The sequence below is a fragment of the Carlito syrichta genome, unplaced genomic scaffold (genome assembly GCF_000164805.1).
Source record: "Carlito syrichta isolate Samal-C Ts95f unplaced genomic scaffold, Tarsius_syrichta-2.0.1 Scaffold96539, whole genome shotgun sequence".
Lineage (NCBI taxonomy): Eukaryota > Metazoa > Chordata > Mammalia > Primates > Tarsiidae > Carlito > Carlito syrichta.
Genome location: NW_007040635.1, coordinates 288,732 through 306,542, shown reverse-complemented (window position 1 = coordinate 306,542; position 17,811 = coordinate 288,732). Strand labels below are relative to the sequence as shown.

Below are 17,811 nucleotides of genomic sequence, written 5' to 3'. Positions count from 1 at the left end.
ATGGACATTTGAGCTGCCTCCACCTTTGATTTTTGTGAATAGTGCACATTGATGTGTAAATATCTCTTTAAGACCTGTGCTAAATTATTTTAGATTTGTACCCAGAAGTGAAATTCCTGTATCACATAAAAATTCTATTCTTAATTTTTTGGGAATTCACTATGCTTTTCCATACTGGCTGTATCATTTTACATTTCCACTGACAGTGTACAAGAGTTCCACTTTCTCCACATCTTTGCCTACACTTATTATTTTCTTTTCTTTTTTTTTTTTTTGAAACTAGCTGTTCTAGTGGGTATGAGATTGTGTCTTATTGTGTGCTTGATTTACATTTTCCTAATGATTAATGATGTTAAGCATCTTTATATGTGTTTGTTGGTCATTTATATATCTTCTTTTGAAAAAGTGTCTATTTCAAATCCTTTTCTCATTTTTAAATTGGCTTATTTGTTGTTGAGTTATAGTAAGAACAGGTCTTTTCATGCTTATATCTTCAGAATTTAGAACAACAACAGCCATGAAAAAAATAATTGTTTAATAAATATGCCCTAGTTCTTTCTAATCCAGTGATCTTACTCTAGAATTTGATATGAGTAATCATCAATGACTAGAGTTGGAAATTCATAATGATGGATAAAATGAGACTGTTTATGGAACCAACTCAGATGCCCATTGAAAGTGAAGTAGATAAAGAAGACATGGTGCATCTACACAAAGGAATATTATGCAGTCATAAAGAAGAGCAAAATCATGGCCTTCATAGCAACATGGATGCAGCTGAAGACCATCATACTAAGTGAACTGTCACAGAAACAAAGAATTGAAAATCGCATTTTCTCACTCATAAATTGGCCCTGATCACTGGCTACACAAGCACAAAGGTGGGATTGGCAGATGTTGGACTCTGTTAGGAGAGGGAGGAAATAAGGAGGGAGGAGGGCACATAACACACTGGATGCCTGGTCCACGATCAGGGGGAAAGAGGGCTATGTAGAGGCCTAAACTTCACCTGCATGGAACTTTCTTATGTGGTAAATCTTCATCAGTACCCGACAACTCTTAGAGAGAGAGAGAGAGAGAAAGAGAGAGAGAGAGAGAGACTGTTTAAAAGACAATAAGGCAATTTTGGACTACATAACTTAGTTGAATCAATGTCCCATGGACCAATTCAGTCGATTTGGCTTCTTCTAGTGTCTAAGTTAAACCTTGTATCCATCTGTCATGGCAATGAGAAGGGAAAGAAAGGAGAGAGACATTTAGTTATAAATATTAGTGCCTCTTAGAAAAATACATATGTCATAAGGGTAGAATCTCTCCTTAAGGATTTGTTTAAACCACAAAGCTTCTTCCATTTTTCCTGGTCACCGTCATTGATTTACTTTGGGTCATTTCCTTTCCCTGAAAAACGCTCATATCTTTTCAGTAGTGGCTTAGAAGGAGGAGATGAAAAGCAATTGGTCTGCACCTGCCATCTTGCCACTGGACAGTACACCTACACCCCTTCATGCCCTCAAGGATAAACCTTTCTGTCAGCAGAATCTTGAAGTGCCCAATGGCAAAAGTCTGTAGACTAGAGCTTTTAGCAGACACACTTGTTTTTTGCATCTCTTCCTGAGTTTCTATTGACTGGCTAACATCCTCTTTCTTCATGTTTACCCCACAACCCAGGAGAACCTTGGATTCATCATCTCTTCTGATACTTCTTCCTTTCCTTCAACTCCGATTTATCTGTCCCTCCTTTGTTCTTGTATAGAACTTGTGCAATAACTGGTTAATAATACTTCCCTGTAGCCACTGACATGTGGGTTTGAATATCTTTTTTGGAGAAATGTCAGTTTCAGGTCCTTAGCCCACTTTTAATTGGGTTGTTTACTGCTGAGTTATAAGAAGAGAATGAGTATTTTAATATTCATGGGTTCAGAAGGTAGAATAACAACTACTATAAAAAAATTACATGTGTTTGCATTGTACTGAGGGGAAGGACAAGTTCTCGTTTGATTTTGATCCCTGGCACTTACCATACGGTACTTGTTCATAGTGGGTGGTCAATCAAGTCTTGTTAAGTTGAGAGATTCTGGAGGAGTGAGGTTACCAATTTGGCAGAATAGAAGATCCCCCGCATCACTTTCCCCACAAAAATACAACTAGACATTATTCAGAGACAAAAATATCAGCCTGAAGTCACCAAAATTTAGGGGTGAGGGAAGTGGAGAAATAATTTGGGCCCACAGAATCAAGGGAGCCTACAACTGATAAGAGAAACAGTCATTTCAGACTGCACTGCTCCCTTTTCCAAGCGAGCATAACACTATTCACATAGAATTTCCTGAGACCCTTGATTTCTGAGGTTAGAGGGAGAAATCAGAAGTGGATATTCAATCTCCCCACTGATCTAGGAACCTTTGCAAGAAGCCTACTCCAGTCCTGCCCCACGTGAACTATTAGGAGTTCCTGGGGTGAATTAGGGATAAAAGACAAGATGTAGGTGACAGAAACTGGTGCACAAATCTGGGTGTCTACTCTGTGCTCAGATTAACAAGGATATCATGTGGAAGAGACTGGCCAGGAGCATAATGCTGCAGGAGACACAATCTATAGGAAGACTCAAATCCCTGCCAATTTTTTTAATTTTAAAGATGTAAGATGCAATTCAGGGTTAAATATACAAATGTTCATTATACAGGTACCCTTGCTGATGAGGTGTTCCCCCCTGCTCACAACCAAATTTTCCATATATAGGTGCTCATGTGGAGAGTTCCACTAGCCTGGAAACAATTAAAAGGTCAAGCTTAAGATCCAGTGCCTGCTTAAGTCTTCCCCAGGCTAAGGAGCAACAGCGGGGCAGCAGTATAGTTCCAGGGCAAAGTTTAGCTTTAGGTGCTTATGATAAGTCTTACTAAGATCAGTAAACAACAGCTGGGCAATGAGTTATAAGAGAATGGGTGTTTTAATATTCATAGGTTCAGAAGGTAGATGTGTTTTATTCCTAGTTCTTCCCCAGGAAGAAACAGCAAGCCACTGTTTAACTTACGGTATTAAGTAGTATAGGTATAACACTACTAAATAACACTTGCAAAAATTGGAGGAGGTGACTGTCTCCTTAAATGCACAGGCATCAAACTCAGGGAAAATATGACAACACCAAAATAAATCAACAAAGCTTTAACAATGGACCTAGAAGTATTGAAGTTTTATGAAAATAGAGACTAATCCCTTTAAAGAAGTTCAGGGACTCACAAAAATATATTTTTAGAAAACTAAATGAAATCTGGAAAATAATCCAGGAACAAAATTGAAAATTTGACAAATAAATAGAAAAAGATTGAAAAAAAAAAGAAATTATGGAAACATGGAATATAATAACTGGACTAAAATACAGAGGAAAGAATTACCAAACTTGAAGACAGAACTCATAAAATTACTCAGAGAAGTAAACATAGAAAATGATTTTTAAAAAGAGAATGAAGAAGGCTTGTGAGAATTATGGGACACCATTAAATAAAGTAACCTCCACATAAAAGGAATCCCCAAAGATGACAAGAGAGAAAAATTCCTAGAAAGCATATTTAAGAAAATAATAGCTAGAAAATGTCCAAATCTGGAGAAAGGTTACACCATTCAGGTATGAGAATCTCAGAGTTCACCAATAAAATTTAATCCAAAGAGGAAATCCTTAAAGCACATCATAAAAAAATTAGCAAAGATCAGACAAAGAAAGAATACTCAAAGAAATAGATAAAAGAAACATATCACATTCAATGGAGAGCCAGTATGGCTTTCAGTGAATTTTTCAGCAGAAATTCTGGGTGGGAGAGAGTGGGATGCTATATTCAGAGCATTGAAGGAAGAAAAAAACCTCTGCCAACTAAGAATATTGTATCCAGTAAAGCTATCCTTTAAACATGAAGGAGAGATAAAGACTATCCCAGACAAACGAAAGCTGAGGGAATTTTTCAACACAAGACCTGTCTTAAAAGAAATACTAAAAGAATTTTTTTTCCAGTCTGAAAGAAATGGACACTAACATTTATCAAGAAAATATCTGAAGGTATTAAACTTACTGGTAAAGGAAAGAAAAAAGACAAATTCAGAATATTGTCATGCTGCAATTGGGGTAAGTAAGCTATTTATATCTTTGTAAGGAAGGCTAAAATACAAAACTACTAAAATCAAAAATAACTGAAAAATTGGTTAAGCAATAGGTATTATAAAATATGTAATCTGAAACATGAATAATTCAAAATATCTGACAGGGTTATTAAATTGGACAGTTTGTTTTGTAACATGTTTTAGATCAAAGTTAAGCCATTGTCAGTTTGAAGTAATCTGTTATAATGGTGAGATGTTTTATGTAAACTGATGGTAACTACAAAGAAAAAGCTATAGTAGATCTACTAAAAATAAATATCATAGAATCAAGAAAATAACCACAGAGGAAGTCAGTAAGAGAGAAAGAAAGGAAGAAATGACCTACAAGAAAACTAGAAAACAAGAAAGAAAAGTAGCAGGAGTAACCCTTACCTATCAATAAGGACCTTGAGGGAAAATGGATTAAATTCTTCAATTAAAAGGCATAGAGTTGTTGGATGGATTAAAAAAATACGACCCAGCCATATGCTATCTACAAAAAAATGCACTTCACCTATAAAGACACACAGATAGAAAGTGAAGGGATGAAAAAAATATTCCATGCAAATAGATACTGAGAGCTGATGTAGCTGTACTTGTATAAGAGAGAATAGACTTTAACTCAAGAATGGCAAAAAAAGACAAATCAAGTCACTATATTATGATAAATGGTCCAATACAGAAAGAAGGAGTAACAATTTTAAATATATATGCACCCAACACCAAAGTATCCAAATATATAAAACAAATATTAGTAGACTGAAAGGTAGAGAATACAATAATAGTAGGGGACTTCACCATCACACTCTCAGCAATGAACAGATTATCCAAACAGAAAATTAACAAGAAAACATTAGAGTTAAACTGTACTCTAGACAAAATGGGCCAAACAGATATTTACAGAAATTCTATCCAACAGTCACAAAATATATTTTTTTCCTCAGAAGTACATGAACCATTATCCAGAATCGACCATATATTAGGTCACAAAGCAGGTCTTAGCAAAATAAATCAGAATCATATCAAGTATCTTTTCTAATCACAGTGGAATGAAACTAAAAATTAATAACAGAATAAATTTTGGAAACTGTACAAATTCATGTAAATTAGTAAACATGCTCCTGAACAACAAGTGGGCCAATGAAGAAATTATAAATAAATTACAAAAATTATGTGAGACAAATGAAAATGAAAACACAATATACCAAAACCTATGGGATACAGCAAAAGTCATTCTAAGAGAGAAGTTTGTAGCAATAAATGCCTACATAAAAACAATTTAAGAGTAATAATAATAAGACTTCCAGGAAAACCTAATAATGTGCCTCAAAACTGGCACAGCAAGAATGAGTCAAACACAAAAATAGCAGAAGAAAACAAAATAATAAAAATCAGAACAGAAATTAGAGAAACTGAGACAAAAAACCCCAAAAGATTAATAAGACAAAAACATAAACAAAATGACAAACCTTTAGCTAAGCTAGAAAAAAGAGATAAAACTCAAATAATTAAAATCAGAGAAGAAAAAGAAGACATTACAATTGATACCAAAGAAACACAAAGGATTATTAGAGACTATTATTGACAACTACATGCTAACTAATTGGAAGAACTGGATGAAATAGACAATTTCTGGACCATACACAAGGTCTGACAATTAAGTTTATGAACTCATTCTAGAAAAAGCGCTGCATACCTGATTGCTGAATATCACTATAGCCACCTTGGAGGTACTCTCTTAGAGAAGGTATGCACAGACACCAGTGCCTAGTCCACCAGTCAATGTAATTTTAGAAGTTTTTGTCTGGAATGACTATTAAAGCTGCCGTTATATGACCCTTGATGTCCTGAATGTCATCAAAATGTCTTCCTTTCAATATTTCCTTTATCTTTAGGTAGAGAAAAAAGTCACTGGGAGAAAGATCAGGTGAGTAGGGAGGGTGTTCCAATACACTTATTTGTTTACTGGCTAAAAACTTTCTCACAAATAATGATGTGTGAGCTGGTGCTTGCATGATGGATGCAAGAGCTTCTCTGGGACCGTTTTTGCACACGTCTTTCTCATGCCAAGATTTTCAGTTAAGACTTTTCTAAATGTTTTTCTATTGGTGTTTATTTGGTCTGCTATGCTTCTCACAGTCAGCTGATAATTTTGACACACAATTTGGCAAATTTTTGGAATGTTTTAATTATTTCTGCTCATTACTGGCAGTTCTGACCTCTCTTCATCAATGATGCCTTCTCTCCTTTCAGAAAAAAAAAAAAAAACATTTAACCCATTTGTGCTTCATGGCATTATACTCAGAAAGCTGAACTAATATGTTCCTGATTTCATGGCATTATCCCCATAAAATTGGACTAACATGTTCCTGATTTCACTTCTACTCTTGCTAAGTTTAACAAGAAATTTACCATCTTTTCATTGCTCTAACTTGAGCTCTGACATTCTTGTGAATGCACACCAAAACATGCAACAAGAATAATGAATGCTACTCAGCAAAACACCGCCACATGTTGACATAAACACAACTATGAGACACTGATATACCCAGGTTATGAAACCTTACCAAGTTGTTTGTACAGTGCTGCCAATGTAAGCACATGGTGGCAAGTTCGTGAAGTTGTCAGATCTCATATAACCTATTAAGACTGAGCCATGAAGAAATAAAAAAACCTGAAGAGACCATTAATGAGTATTGAGATCAAAGCAATAATAAAAATCTCCTATACAAAAAAAGGCCAGGACCTAGATGGTAGATTCACTGCTGCAGAATGCTACCAAACATTTAAAGAAGTTTCAATGCTTATTCTCTTCAAACTATTCCCCCCAAATAAACTCAGTCTATGGGGTCACCTTTATCTTGTTACTAAAACCAGATTAGGACACACCAAAATAAGAAAACTATATGCCAATATCCTTGATAAACACATTTGCAAAAATCTTCAACAAAATACTAGCAAGCCAAATTCAACAACACATTAAAAAGATAATTCATTATGGTCAAATGGAATTCACCCCAGAGATGCAAGGATAGTTCAAGATATGCAAGTCAATAAATGTGGTAGATCACATTAACAGAATTAAGAACAAAAACCACACATTCATTTGAATAGATGCCAGGAAAGCATCTACTATTTGTTGAAATTAAACATTTTTTAATGATAAAAGCTCTCAACAAAATGGATATAGAACAAATGTACCTCAAAACAATAAAGGCTGTATATGATAAACTCACAGTTAAAATTACAATGAACAGGGAAAAATTGAAAGCCTTTCCTCTAAGACCTGAAACAAAACAAGGATACCTATTTTCACCACTTTTATTAAATATAGTACTGGAAGTTCTAGCCAGAGCAATTAAGCCAGAGAAAGCAATAAAGGCCATCTAAACTGGCAAGGAAGAATTCAATTTAACCTTATTCACAGGTGATATGATCTTATATTAAAAAAAACCTAAAAGCTCCACCCCAAAATTATTAAAACTGATAAATGAATTCAGTAAATTTGCAGAATACAAAATCAACATACAAAAATCAGTAGCATTCATACATGCCAGTAGCTAGCAATCTGAAAAAGAAAATCAAGAAAGCAGGAAAAATTTTAAGTAAAAGTGAGAAAAAACCTCTACGATAAAAATTATAAAACACTAGTGAAAAAAATTGAGGTGGATCCAAAAAATAAATATGCTTGATGTTCACTGATTGAATAATTAATATTGTTAAAATTTCTGGCCGGGCGAGGTGGCTCAGCCTGTAATTCTGGCACTTTGGGAGGCCAAGACAAGAGGATTGCCTGAACCCAGGGGTTCAAGACCAGCTTGGGCAACTTGGTGAGACCTTGTTTCTACAATAACCACAAAAATGAGCTGGGCGTGGTGGCATGTGTCTGTAGTTCCAGCTACTTAGAAGGCTGAGGCAGAAGAATCGCCAAAGCCTAGCAGGTGGCAGTGAGCATGCCACTGCACTCCAGCCTGGGCAACAGAGTGAGACTCCAACTCAAAAATAAAAAATAAAATAAATAATATAAAAAAATTCCATACTACCCAAAACAATCTAAAGATTCAATGCAATCCATATCAAAATATCAAGGACATTCTTCACAGAAATAGAAACAACAATCTTAAAATTTATATGGATTCACAAAAGACTATGAATAGTTAAAACAATCCTCAGCAAAAAGAACAAAGCTAGAGGCACCCCACTACTAGACTTCAAAATATGCTAACTACAAAGGTATGGTAAGCAAAACAGCATGGTGCTGGAATGAAAACAGACACATGGGTTAATGGAACAGAAAAGATAACCCAGAAATAAATTCACACATCTACAATTTGAGAAAGGTGCCAAAAGCATACACTGGAGGAACGGACAATCTCTTCAATAAATGGTGTTTGGAAAACTGGATATCTATGTGCAGAAGAATGAAACTAGACCTCTATCTCTCTCCATATTTAAAAATAAAATGAAAATGGAAGTTATGACACTACTAGAAGAAAACATTTGGGAAATGCTTCATCACATTGATCTGGGCAAGATCTCACATTTTTTGGGTAAGATCTCAAAAACACGGGCAATAAAAATAAAAATAAATAAGATTATTTAAACCCAAACTTCTACACACCAATGAAAACAACAAATAGACAGAAACAATCTGAAGAATAGGAGAAATGATCTGCAAACCATCCATCTTAGAAGGGTTTAATAACCAGAATATATCAGGAACTCAAACAACTAAATACTAAAAACTCAGATAATTTAGTTTTAAAATGGGCAAATTATCTGAATAGACATTTCACACAAGAAGACATACAAATGGCCACCAGATATGCGAAAAAAGTTCAATGTTAGTAATTATCAGGGAAATGCAAATCAAAGCAAAATGAGATGTCTTACCCCAGTTAAAATGTCTATTATCAAAAAAGGCAAAAAAATAACAAATGCTGGTGAGGAAGTGGAGAAAGGGAAACACTAATACACAGTTGCTGGGATTGTAAATTAGTACAGCCACTATGGGAAACAGTATGAAGTTTCCTCAAAAGGGTAAAAATATATCTACCATATGACCCAGCAATCCCACTGAACTTGTATCCAAAAGAAAGCAAATTAATATATCAAAGAGATATCTGCACTGTCATGCTTACTGCAGCATTATTCACAATAGATGAGATATAAAATCGTGCTAGGTGTTCACTAATAGATGAATGGATAAAGAGAATGCGGTATATATACACAATGAAATATTATTCAGCCATAGAAAGAATAAAATTCTGTCATTTGCAGCAACATGGATAGAACAGGAGGACATTATGATAAGTTAAATAAACCAGGCACAGAAAGACAAATATCACATTATCTCATTCATAAGTCTGAGCTATAAATGTTGATTTCACAAAGGTAGAAAGTGGAATGATAGTCTGGGAACGGCAGTGGGGAGGAGGAAATAAAGAGAGGTTGGTTAATGAGTACAAAAATATGGTAAGACAGAAGGAATACATCCTAGTATTTGGTAGTACAATAGGGTGATAATAGTTAACAGTAATTTATTGTATATTTCAAAGATGGAAGAGAAGGTTTGGAGTGTTACCAGTACAAATAAATGATAAATATTTGAGGTGATACATAGTCTAATTATCCAGACTTTATCATTACACATCATATGCATATATCAAATATATCACATGTACCCTATAAATATGTACACTTTTGTATCAGTAAAAAAGCTAAAAGCAAAATCTTATTAGCTGAATTCATCAAGGAGAATAAACATAGAATTATAAATGACCACTCATTTGCTGGTATGACCAGATAGCATACACTCTTAAAACTGAGTCTAAAAATAATTTATCTATTTCTGAATATGTTTATTGCATACAATTTGATAGACGATAAATTACATTCCTTTAAAATTTATATAACTTTAATTACAACTAATATCAAATATTTCTCATGTCTATTTTCATTGTTCCTTTTGTATTTTTCTCAGAATTATCTCTTTCTGACCTTTGCCATTTTTCTTTGTTGTCATACTTGTGCTCTGAAAGTTTTCAGATTTCTAACTGTCTTCCTTAACTAATCCCTGCCACTTGGTTCCTACATTCAATAAATCACTAGGTATGTTCATTCTGTTTCCTAAATATCCCTCAAATCTGTTTCTATTGCTTCATCTTTGTGGTCCTGTCTTGGCTCACCCCGTATCGTCCCTTCCTGGCAAGGCATCAGCTCCCAACTGTTCTTTCTGTCTCTAATCTTGGTTCTTTCCATCCTTCTCCACATGGCAACTGGAGTGATCATCTTAGAGTACATGTTACATCCCTACTTAAAACCCTTTCAGGTCTTCTTATCAACCACAAAGTAAAGGTCTAAGTCACCTAACACAGCACCTGAAGCCTCTGCTGACTCTTGCTAGCTGCCTCTTTCTCCACTCTTTTTCTTATGCTTTCTCTACCGCGATAGTGACCACTTGCGTGATATAAAACTCACTTCTGTACGGTTTCATCTCCCAGCATTTGCATAGGCTGCCACCTTTTCCTCAGTTGCCCTTCTGTCCCCTTGCCTAGCTGACATTTCATCCTTTAGGCTCCACTTAAAGCCACTACCCCTAGGACCCTTCTACAAAATGAATGGATTTCCTTGCCCCATGTCACCCTGTGCCCACCCCCCTTGTAACATATCACATTTTATGATCTTTGCCCATTTATGTGTCTATCTACGTGTGCAAATTCCTTTGTCTTGTGCACCGTTTTATTCCTGGTGCCTACCACAGTATCCTTCTCATAGTAGATACCAGAAAGACATTGGCCAAATAATAACAAGTGCTTCCTCACTAAACATTTATTGAATCCTCACTAAATGTCAGATATGTGCTAAAGTGGTTTGCACCCTTTATTGCATTTAATTCTCACAATGACTCCCTTGGGTGGTTAAGCTCAGTTGACAGGTCCTTCAAATGTAAAGGTCATTACACCTTTATTATTCTATTTGTTGCAAATATTTTCTCCAGGTTTTGACGTCTTCTGATTTTGTGGATGATTTGTTTATCTTGAAGACTAGAATCTTTTAATTATTAAATAGTAAAATCATGGCCCTGTCACGATTTTTTCCATGAATTATGCTTTAAAAACTTTACATTTTTAAGTTCAATCGGTCACCTATATTATTCTATTGTTGATAGTTTTACTTCTTTAAATTTAACTCTTTAAACCCTTTAGAACTTAGTTTGTCTGGATAGAGTATGTGATGAGGGACTATTTTCTCTCCCAAATGGCAAACTTTCCTAAAACCATTTATTGGAAAACCCAGAGCTTCCTGGTAGGTTATGATACTTATTATTTATTATTTATAACATTCTTTTATGCTTATAGCCTGTTTGGGGGCTTTTGCTCCTTAATTATGTCAACTCTTGAACTATTACCATGGTGTTTTAAAATTTATTTTTTATTTGGTAGTGTAAGACCTGCTTCTGGTGTAACCTATTTCCCCCGACAATTTTTCTTTTCAACATTATCTTGGTTGATCTCAGTTACGGGTTGTTTTTTTTTAAGACTATTTGAAATTTTTTCATCCTTGAAACATTTGCTGGGATAATTCTTTAAAAATAAATATACTACATGTTTATTATACAAACTCAGGAAATGTAGAAAATTGAAATAAATAAAATCTAGAAATATTAACTTTTTTTTGTTTCTTTTGGTTTCACTCTCGGGAAATACAAGTCACAGGGTTGAGATAATTTTGCAGCACACCTTAGTATCTTGCTTCCACCTCCACTCCCCAAAGTACCTTGTAAGTATTTTCATATCTGATTACATTTTTAAATCATGAATTTTAATCTTTTGCATGATATTCACTAATATAAAAGTCTGAAAATCTATTTAATGATTCCATTACTGGTAGATGTTTAGGTTATTACCAATTTTTCTCCCTTTAAACAGTGTTGTAATGAAAATCTGTGTAAATAGATTTTTGTTCACATTTGATCCTTTCCTTAGGGTATATTTCTAAATCTGGGTCAACAGGTATGAACAATTTTAAGCCTCTAAATTGCTTTTTAAAAAGATTGCACCAATTTAAACTCTCGCCAGCAGAGTCTGAAGATGTCAGTTTCCACTGTATTCTTGACAAAACTTGGGTATTATTACTTCATTGAGATTTTCATTGGGGTTATGTTAAATCTATAAATCAATTTAGAAAGAATTGCCTTCTTTACAATATTGATTCTTTTCTTTCAGGAAGATGGTGTGTCTCTATTTAATTAAATCTTTGCTTTATACCTCTCCGTGAAGTTTTGTTGTTTTCTTTATATAAATCCTGCTCATTTCTTCCCAGGATTACTTCTGGGTTTATTATTGTAGTTTTTTCCCCCCTTTTCTTTTTGGTTATTGTGAATGCCATTTAAATACTTTATATCTTCTACTTATCCCAAAGTGTGTCTTATAAGCGTTTGACCCTCCAGATTCTCTGCAAAAAAAAACAAGGAGCTCTATGTTCAAACTGGTTTGGGAAAGGCCTATGACCTTCAATTACAAATTTTCATGACACATTCATAAAATCTTGAGAAGTCCTATTATTGTAAAGGAACCTGTTTAACATTATTTATTACTGCATCCAGCACATACCAGACTTATTTGATCATGGAAAGTTTACTTTTTATATAAAAAATAAAATTTTAATGTAGAATCTGTTCTCATTTTGAGCTGATTTTGTTGAGCCGAATAGTCTAGGGTTGTAACTATACTCTTTGCTGTGTAACTCTGGAGTGCTCTTCTGCTTTGACTCTGAGCTTGACCATGCGACTTGGCCATTGGGATGGCAGCAAAAATAAAGTACATAGAAGATTTACAAGTGGGCTTGCATGCTATAGCAGACTGCTATGTGCATGAGGAAGATATGCCTGTGGCAGCCTGAGGGAGGATAAGACACGTGGAGCAGAGCTGAGTTGTGCTAGTCCTAACTAGATCATCCAACAACCAACCAACCTTCTTCAAGAAAGCAAACTCAATCAACACCAGAAGAACCACTTAGGTGGCCTTCAAACTCATAAGCTAAACAAATGATAGCTGTTTTAAGCCACAGAGTTTGGATGTGGCTTGTTACACAGCCAATATTATTGTGACAACAGATAGCCGATATATTCACTCTGAGCAGGTATGATGTGGACAGTTGGTTTAAGCTTGACAGTCTTAAGTATATTAAGCAAATTCTCTTTCATTATTATTTTTCTAAATGGTTTTTAACCAAAAATGTTATTGAATATAACTTTGGGGGTGGCCACTGAGATTATTTTAAGCTTTCTAATTGATGTGGTATTTTATATTAATACAACTTGGCGAGACCTCATCTCTACAATAAATCAAAAAATCAGCCGGGCATGGTAGCGCATGCCTGTAATTCTGGCTACTCGGAAGGCTGAGGTGGAAGGATCGCCAGAGGCCAGCAGGTCGAGGCTGCGGTGGCCGGGAGCGGCCATTGCACTCCAGTCTGGGCGACAGAGTGAGACTCCAACTCAAAAAAAAAAAAAATTCCTGACAGTAACCTGTCTTGGCCTTTTTAAGATGACTCGTTCTTGGTAACAGTTGATCATGCTTTTAATGTACTATTAAATTCCATGTGCTATTATTTTCCTTAGAGACTGCATCTATATTAATAAGTAAAATTAGTGTATGGATTCCTAATGTGGTTGATCATTTCCATTTTTGGTATAAGGCATATGTCAACTTTATAAAATAACCCAGTTAACTTTTTTCTTTCCCTAAACTCTGGATCACTTTTTATAACATGGAAATTGTCTAATCCTTAAAAGGCTAATAGAGTTACTTGATAAAACTATCTGGTTATGGAAACTTTTTATAATTTGTTACTTATTTAATAGTTTTATTTTCTTTTTAATTTAACTCTGATTATTAGTCTCAAGGTTTTCTACTTATTTTTAATTAATTGTTTAGAAATTCAAATGACTTTTGTGATGGCGAATAATATATATTTTGCATTTTATGTCTTTTTGAAAGTTCCCTTTTAATCATTTTGGAACAAAATCAGATATAACAAATAAAAACCAGCCATTTATTTCTGTAACTACAACTTAATGTCAGACCTAATACAAGTTTACATCTTGATGTGACCTCATATTTCTGTATATAACAATATGGTTGCCCTTGTGGTAATCACGTTTCTAGCTTTTTGGTAGGTGAGTGGCGAGAACACTATCTGACAGCAGTTTGATATACTTTTTATAGTTGGGGAAGACAGGCTGATAGAAATAATGTGGATTCATATATGTTGGAATTTGGAATACTTTTACATGATTCTGACCATGATGTAAGAGAATACTTAAAAGCAACTGTTCTAAAAATCCTAGAACCAGATTGTCATGTTTATTGGCCTAAGTTATGGCTAACACAGGAACTGAGGTTTGATAGACAATGTGTGAGAGCATCTGTTGCTGACCTATTTCCCCAATGGCTTCAAAATAACAGAGAAAGGCGGGACGCTTATTATACACAAAGCAGGATCTAGCTCTATGACCTGCAGGCTCTGCTGAGCTCTGCTAATTGTTCAGTCCTCAGATTTCAGACACCTTGTTTTACTAACAGCCATAGCAAATATTTATATGGTGCTTACTATGTGTCAGGCACTACTCTAACACTATTGTCATATCCATTTTACTGATTAGGAAAGGAAAGCACTGGAAGGTTACATAACCTGTCTATACTCTCCTGCTTGTGAATAGCTATGTGAAGATTCAAATTCAGGCATTTGGACTCCATGGTCTGTGCAGTTAGTCACTCTACAGTTTCACTTCTCAATCTTTCTCATTTCATCTTATTTTCTATCTGTTCACCAGAGCGGTGTTGTACTTTTAATAAGTATTGGCTACTGTAGATTTACTGATAGATGAGAACAGAAGAAGTGAAAAAAGACAGAAAACAAGTTAAAGAGGAAAGAGTAACATGGTCTCTTGGGGACAACTGGTAAATTCTGAGTTGAGACTGAAATCCCAGCCATTTAAAAATATATAAATAATAAAATATTCTTCTCTCTCTCTTTTTTTTTTTTTTGAGTTGGAGACACTCTGTCACCCAGGCTAGAGTGCAGTAGCACTCTCACCGCCACCGTAGCCTTGATCTGCTGGGCTCAGGCGATTCTTCCTCCTCAGCCTTCCAAGTTACTGGAACTACAGGCACGCTACCACTCTCAGCTATGTTTTTTAAAAATTATTATTGTAGAGATGAGGTTTCACCAGGTTGACCAGGCTGGTCTCTAGCCCGTGGGCTCAGGCAATCCTCTCACCTCGGCCTCCCAAAGTGCTGGAATTATAGGCGTGAGCCACTGCACCCAGCAGTCCTCGTTTTTATTGTGAGGATTTTTTGAGCAAAAGGTTTATCACATAATTAACACTCTATGGGCACTATTAATAGCTAATTATAATAAATTATGATAGATAATGACCATAAAACCAAGCTTCCGATGACAACTCGCTCTGTGACCTTGTTCAAGTCACTTTGCTTCCTGAACCTCAGTTTGATAGAGGACAGCCTCATGGCTCTGTGACCACGTGATCTGTGGCCCTCAGTGGAGACTGAGCAGGAGAGAGAGAGAGAACACAAAGGACATGGTCTCTGCTAAGTGGGGCACCTATTTAGGGGAGTTGAAGGACTCTTCCTGCTCATGGGCATAAGGGTAGCTGTTGGTCTGGCTCAACTCACTTACCCCAAATGTCTTGGCGATAGAGAACCTGAGAGGAGGGTGAGGATGGTGTCCATAGTGACTTTTTTCCATGTCACTCAATACCTGCAGGCCCATCAGGAATAGGACTGATGGACTGAGCAAACAAATAGACAAAAAAACCCAGGATGCCCGGTTGAAGTTGAATTTCATATAAACCATGAATAACCATTTAGTGTAAGTGCATCCCAAATACTGTATCAGATGTACTTATACTCAGCAATTTTTTATTATTTAATCTTAGTTCCCTGGGCTTTCCTGCCAATGTCCAGATCTCCCAGGTGGGAAGACTCAGGTCAATCTACAACAGACCTAGTTTTCTCCTTTATTCAAAGACCTGAGTCCTAGAATCTCTATCTTCCCCGCTCTTCTTCTTTGGGAGAAAATGACAGAATAACTAAATGAAGAAATTTGTTTGCCATAAATTACCAAGAGAAGAACCTCTCCAGATTCAATAAGGAGACTATTATATCTTGAGTAAAGAACAATTGATTATTCCAAACAAACATACCAGACTGTGGTTTAACGAAAATCTGTATCTATAACCTGTTGTATTTGTTAAGTCAGAAGTAAATATGTTCTTAATAACCAACTGGTATTTATTTAATGTACAATAACTCGCCTGCTGAGCTTAAATGAAATGCACAGTTAATTAAAGCTATCTCTGCACCAAGTCCTCTAGGGAAAATCTTTTACACACACTCTGACTTGGGATTTTTTTTCCACCTCGCTTCTCAACCCAGCCCCTGTTGGTAGATCTTCACATGATCTGTTTGGCGGTCTGCAGACATTTTTGCTGGACAATTTTCATCTTGCCCAAGGATATGGAAACTCCACTTATTTACCCAGAGTTGAGAAATCTTCGGAGAGGCTCCAAGGTAAGGTTGTACAGGTTTGTACCCCAAGCCCTGCTGTGGCCACTCAGAGGTGGTGGTTGCACCGTAGTATGCCAACTAACTCGAGGTTCAATCTGGGCCTTTCGCTTTGCCTGAGCTTGAGTTTTCCCAATCTGTGAAACAAGTATAATGTCTAAGGTCTTTGACTGACAGGTCAGAAAGGAGTCTGCGCGGGATTGGAAAGCTTAGGCTAAACTTAATGTCTCTTGTGCCTGTTTCTCCTGCTGTGTGAGCCCAGATTTGGTGCTGTTTGGAGATGGTTTTGAGGTGTTTGCTTATTTATTCACACTTTCATTTTCTCATATTCCTCAAGTATTAATCCCTAAGTGTCTACTGTACCCAAGCCTCATGAACACTATGATTTGGGAGACAAAGTCTCACTCCCAGCTGTGTGTCTTGCAGATGTATAAATTTGAATTTATGCAATTCAAGGAGTCATTTCTCTCCTCTGAGTTTGTTTCCTTTTCTGCAAAGTGGGGATAGTGCCTTCCCTACAAATCACTGAATGGTTGTGAAGTTCAAATGAGACAATATGTGCGCAAATGCTTTCAAAAGTGTAAAGAATTAACATATAGATGTATATTTTCCTCAATAGCGGTAGTTCCCGAGAGTTCCACACTGGATTTGCAGATCTGCGGAACGCTGAGGACCTGAGCATGACAACCTGTGAATGCTGGGCAAGCATGGTGGGCCAGGGGAATGGAAAGCTCAACTTTCCAAAAGACCCCTGGGGGTGAGAGTCAGCCAAATAATTAATAAAGTCTGATGTTCTTGCTGGATGTAGAGAATAGAAAATACTTTCAAAGCCATGACCTCATTTGATGTTTATAGCAGCCCTATGCGGATGATAGTGCAGGCATCCTCTTTTCCATTACAAGAGAAAAGAAAATGAGTCCCTAAGAAGAGAAATGACTGACCCAGGTCTCTCTACACACAGTTGTCAAAACCAGGACCAGCACACAACTCTTCTCTTTATACCATGGTTGCTCTTAAGAGAACAAGTCTATTCCCCATCAAACTGAGGATCTGAGGACCTGGCTACACACAGACTTCTGGGAGTATGTGC

At 36.0% G+C, this 17,811-nt stretch overlaps 1 long non-coding RNA gene across 1 annotated transcript; it reads left to right on the top strand.

Moving 5' to 3' along the window:
• The first annotated feature begins 11,838 nt into the window (after window positions 1-11,838).
• On the top strand, window positions 11,839-17,550 carry LOC103264853. Its single transcript, XR_504599.1, has 3 exons — window positions 11,839-11,910; window positions 16,593-16,727; window positions 17,341-17,550. It is a non-coding gene; the product is annotated as an uncharacterized LOC103264853 (long non-coding RNA).
• Window positions 17,551-17,811: the final 261 nt, after the last annotated feature.